The following is a 6,000-nucleotide window of genomic DNA, read 5'->3' on the forward strand; positions in this document are numbered from 1 at the left end:
GATGAGTTGTTTAAGGGCCCCTCAGCAAGGCACGGGCGGCTCCACTTCCAGTTAACCCTGAGTCGTGTCCCTTCCCCATTTCCTGCAGGGCACATCCTGCCCCATTTGCTTCCCTTCTAAAATCCTTCTTTACTTCTAGCGGCTGCAGGATATGGCGTTGAACATTAGCTAAGTTTTTTTTTTTTTTTTTTAAGATCAGTTTCTCTGCTTTCTAACCTCCAGCAAATTAATCAACTTTTAGGAACCCACAGTTTCCTTGCCCAAATTATAGGGCCGGCCTTTCCCGGATTACCGTCGGTTATTAAGGAGATAAAGTGAGTCAGAGCACTCGTTTCTTTCCAGGTGCCTCCGGAAAGGGGCGGGCAACTCCTGGGTGGCTTCCTAGGTTTTACTCTTGCACTTGGGGCGCTGTGTCCGGAGAGGCCCTGCCCTTCCCTACCCCTTGTCCAGATCCGGGGACAATCGAGGGGCCGCTCTCCCGACTGGGGTGGGGGCTTCAGAGAGGGGCAATTGTGAGTTTAAGGTGTGGAGCTCCCAGCCTCTCCCCAGAAACTGAAGAACGTTGGCGAGACCCGGTGTTCGCCGGCGCTGGACTGTCCTGGAGCTGCGGGCTGTGCGGCGAGAGCTGGGACAGGCCTGGTGGCGGGAGCCCAGGGGAGGGAACTTCAACGGGGAGCCCTCTGGTGGGGGGGGGGTCCTGAGAGGGTACTGTGCAGCGAAGAGGGCTCCAGGGCATTCACAGGCACTCTCCGCCTCTGTCGGCATAGGGACCGTCCAGCCCGGGTTCCTGCGTTATCCCTGATCCCTCGTTGGCGCCGCAGCTGCTGCGCCCAGGCCTGCCCTCTGTCGGGACCAGAGGCTTTCATGCAGGCCCTCACCGTCCCCTAATACCTTCGCGGCGTCTTCTCACTGCGTCCCAAGGATGTCAGCCCCGCACACTGACAAAGGAGCCAGACCCTAGAGCTTACGACCATGCGGGTGGCGGCCTCTGTCCCTCTCTCATTTGAGGCCAGGGGTTGCCCTCCAGCTCGGCACAAGCCTGTACGCTGCAGGGCGCGGGTCTGGAAGAGAAGATAAATAATCCCAGCAAAACCCCAAGCAGTACCTCGTTCAGCTCTATGGGGGAGGGACTGAGCCTGGGTGCAGCGGTGGGGGTCAAGGGCACCGGAACTCCGGGTTTTACTAAAGTTCAGGGAAGCCTCAACCAGGCTCTCCTGGGGAGAATGCTTCTCTAGGGGAAGTGTTGCTGCCCTGGTGCCCAGAATGTTCCTGCACCCTCTGCAGCCTCCAACGGGGTTTAGGCTCAAATTCTGGGCGCAGAGCTCTGCAGGAACTCAGGGATTGTAGGGCCAGACCTTAGGGGCTGTCTGGAGTGCCTGGTGGGAAGGAGCAAGAGAGACAGAAGGACTAGAAGCCAAGTGCAGAGGGTTTCTGGAGAGAAGGAGCCCCTAGCTCACAACCTGGGCTCGATGGGCGCTGCGACCACGTAGCTGATGATCTCCGGCCTCCAGTGGCCTCCAGTGGGCCTCTGGTCACGCGGTTCTCGCCACCCACCGCCTGTCCTCTACGTGCCCCGCGGGAGGAATCCCCCAGCCCCCTGCTCTCCTGCGCGGTGGGGCTCGGCCAGGTCGAGTTCTTTGTCTCTCCAAGGACACACATCCAAGACGACCAGACCTTGGCGAGGTCTGCAGCCTCCTGCTTCTCTTGAGGACCTCCTCATTCCTCCTTTGGACCTGCACCCCCCTTTATCTGTGGTCGCCTGAGCTCTCACCACTCCCAGAAACTAGGAACCCGAGACTGTGGAGACCATAGTGGCACAAAATCCTTTCCTGACTTACCTTACCCGGAACTAGCCCTGGTCCCACTCCCCAACCCTATTCGAAATGGCCTTGGCCCTGGACAGGTTCTAGTGGATGCGGGGTGGTGCTGGGCGTCCCTCACTCTCTTGCAGCCGCCCCACTTCTGAAAGGTGAGCGCTTGGAAGCTGCAGAAAGATGGGGATCATACGAAGGGGCTTCTCCAGGCCAGAGGCCGGGCACGGAGTTCCAAGGCTGGACCTGGAAGGAGAGTCTGGCATGCTCTGTGGCTCCCAAAATATGCAACACAACCCAGATTCCTGTCCCTGTCATTCCGGCATCTCTGTCCCAGGGAGGCCTCACTCCCACCCACCCCCGACATCCCCCGGGGCAACGTGATTTCTGTTTTCTGTTCTACCTTCCTTAGCTGTAGTACTGAGAGGGGCTCAGAAGCTGCTTTGGGTTGGAGAGGATCAACCATGACGCGCTGGTTCATGATCTTGTGCTCAGGTGAGGATTGTTCCCTGCAGTGCTTCTGGGACTTTGTAGTGCTGGGGATGGATTCCAGGGCCCCAGCATGCAAAGCCTGTGCTCAGCCCTTGGAGCTCTCATTCCTCTCCCATCATTCCAATGTGCTTCCCTTCCTTCCTTCCTTCCTTCCTTCCTTCCTTCCTTCCTTCCTTCCTTCCTTCCTTCCTTCCTTCCTTCCTTCCTTCCTCCCTTCCTTCCTCCCTCCCTTCCTTCCTTCCTTCCTTCTTTCCTTCCTCCCTCCCTCCCTCCCTCTCTCCCTCCCTCCCTCTCTCCCTCCCTCCCTCCCTCCCTTTCTTCCTTCCTTCCTTCCTCCCTCCCTCCCTCCCTCCCTCCCTCCCTCCCTCCCTCCCTCCTTCCTTCCTTCCTTCCTTCCTTCCTTCCTTCCTTCCTTCCTTCCTTCCTTCCTTCCTTCCTTCCTTCCTTCCTTCCTTCCTTCCTTCCTTCCTTCCTTCTCCTCCCTCACTCCCCTTCACCAGGTGTGGTCCAAATACCAACAAAACAAGAAAACCAAAAGAAAAAGAAAAACAAAGAGTGTTCACATGCTAGGTTAACTGAAGAAAAATGGAACCTGGGCAAAGGCTGGACGTGGGAGACCCCAATTCAACTGCTGCTGTGACTCAATACCCCCAAAAAAATAAAAGCAGGAAAATGGGATCTGCTCTACATCCACACATGCTTCTCTTACTAAATTTATAGTTCTGGGGCTGAGTGATAGCGCAGCGGTAGGGTGTTTGCCTTGCACACAGCCAACCCTGGATGGACCCCAGTTCAATTCCTGGCATCTCATATGGTCCCTCAAGCCTGCCAGGTGCAATTTCTGAGCTCAGGGGCAGGAATAACCCCTGAACACTGCCAGGTGTGACCCCAAACTAAAAGTAAATAAATAAATTTATAGTACTTTCCCCTCAAACCCCGCCCCCCCAACATCAGGCCATTCTCAGTCACACAGAATGTACTCATATTGCCCAAAGCCTAACCCAAAATTTCATATAAGTTCCAAGCTTTGTTTTATTTCTCTTGTCCTATTGCCATTCTCTCTTGTGTCCTGTAACCTGTGGACAGGAGTTCATTAGAGTTAATCATCACTGTATGTAACCGCAAACTAGGAAGGGAGAAAGAACTGGGAGAAAAGAGAAATAGAAACCTGCTTAAACATATAAACATCTAACATGACAGAACCAGGAGGTAAAAGTTAATCCTGCTCTGCCACATGAAATTGTCTCTTTTTTGTTATTAAAACACTTTACTAAGACTCTGTGGTTTATAATACTATTAATAGTTTCTCAGGGACATAATTCAAACTCCACACCCATGACTGAATGTTTTGTATTATGACATCCTTCTTCCTTTTTCCTATTCTGTGCTTCTTTTGCCTTCATTTAATGCTTGAGTTGTGTGAGAGGTGAAGCAAGCCTGTAGTCATGTGGTATCTAGCCATCCATCCTGTCTATCCAGGGGTGAGCTGACACTGTGCTCTTGATTCCAGAATAGGTTTTTATTCATTTGTTTGTTTATTTTTTGGGCCACACCCAGCAGCACTTAGGGGTTACTCCTGGCTCTGTGCTCAGAAATCACTCCTGGCAGGTTTGAGGGACCATATGGAATGACAGGGATCGAAACCAGGTCCATCCTGAGTCAGCTGCATGCAAAGCAAATGCCCAACCATTGTGCTATCGCTCGGCCTCCAGAATAGTTCTTTATGCCTTTTGTGTAGAGAAAATATCTCACTTGACTTTGATATGAATAATCAATGACTCTGGGCAGTCCCAACTCCCCCCCCTTATATTTTTGGGCCACACTGGCTATACTCAGGGCTCTTTGCACAGAAGGGACCCTTACCAATGCTTGGGTAACCATCTAAGGTAGTGGGGATCATATATGGAATGGCTATGTGCAAGGCAGGTGTCATACCTGCTGTTCTATCTCCCAGGTCCGCCCACAACCCATTTGACCTGTTTATCCATTCACATATATCATCTGAAGTCTCTAGGCAGCAACTTATGCTTCCAGTTTAGTAAAAATGTTGTTTCTTCAATGGGAACATTATTCTGTTTGGGGGTCATTCCTGGGAATGCATCAGGGATCATGAGATGTTGGACTGAATTTGGGATTTCCTCATGGAAAGCAGATGCCATCTTCTTGTCCATTGAGCCAGCTCTCCAGCCGATAATGAGATTTATTCTTTTGAGGAACCTAGAACCTAATCCAGCAGGATCAAGAGTCACAGGAAGTGTGGTAATTATTGAATATTTGACTAATTAAGCTGGGCCACAGGAGCAATCAGCTTCCTGTATTACATTAGCTCACAGTTTGTACCTCCCCCTTGAAGTCCTGCATCATGTTTTCATGAAGTGCTAAGCTGTCCTCACAAAGACTAAACATGATGCTATGCACATTAATTTTTTTCTCCCATCCAGAGAAGAGAAAATTATGCTCTCTGGACAAGTCTGAAATTCCAGCTAATGAGGAAGTATTGCCCTCTTCAACAGGTGTCTTCCACAGGCTCCAGTCCTTGTCACAGAAAGAAGTGGTTGTAGCAACTACAAGGCAAGAAGATGACTCAAAAACTGGCCCTGCCAATGCCATTCACATTCCACTGAGGACGAGTTATGAGGTGGCTGAGAATTGTTGAGCCTCAGTGGACAAGCATATGCTCAGGAAAGAGAATGACTTGTAGGGATTAAGCACAGTTTTGGCCACCCCATTTTATTGATAGAGAAATTCAGCTGCTTCCAGGTAGATGATAGAAATATAAGTAAGACCAGTGAATTCCCTGCACATGCACTTGTCCTTTATTTTATTTTTAATCTTGGGTGCATTTTTTTTTTACTACATCTGACTGTGTTCAGGGTTTACTTCTGGTTCAGGGCTCAGGGCTCACTAGTGGTGGGCACGGGGGACTGAGGTGGCGGGGACTGAACCTATGTCTGCTGCATGCAAGGCAACAACTTGCCTGCTGAATGCCTCTTTAAATTGTAAAATGAATTATTGTTAAGAAATACAGTTGTAGGACCAGTGATGGCTCCGTGGTAGGGTGTTTGCCTTGCACGCGGCCAATCTGGGACAGTCCCAGGTTTGAATCCCAGCATCCCATATGGTCCCCTGACCCTGCCAGGAATGATTTTGAGCACAGAGCTAGGAGTAACCCCCTGAATGCTGCCGGATGTGGCCCAAAAAATAAAAACAAAAAACAACCAAAAAAGAAACATGGTTGTGAAACCAAAGAGATAATACAGTAGTGGGTAAAGGTTTTGCCAGGTATGTGGTCCACTGGTATTCAATTCCCAGCACTGCATCTGGTCCCCCAAGCACTGCCAGGAGTGATCAATGAGCAAGAAGCCTGAAATAAGTCCTAAACACTGTCTGGTGTTCACCAAAAACCAAGGGGGTGGGAAGGGGAGAGCAGCAAAGTTGTATGGAGAGATAATATAGGGGTTAAAACACTGTCTTGCATCCAGCTGACCCTGCACTACATATAGTCATCCAAGAATTGCCATGAGGGATCTCTAAACACAGAGCCAGGAAGGTCTGTAAGCGTCACCAGGTATGGCCCAAAAACTGAAAAAAGAAAAGAAGAAAGAGGGTCTGGAGCAACAGCTGGAATGGATTTTGGTCTTGAATGAAGCCGACCCTGGTTTGATCTGCAGCATCTTATATAGTTCCCTGAGCCTGC

This window comes from Suncus etruscus, chromosome 17 (genome assembly GCF_024139225.1).
Source record: "Suncus etruscus isolate mSunEtr1 chromosome 17, mSunEtr1.pri.cur, whole genome shotgun sequence".
In the NCBI taxonomy this organism is placed as follows: domain Eukaryota; kingdom Metazoa; phylum Chordata; class Mammalia; order Eulipotyphla; family Soricidae; genus Suncus; species Suncus etruscus.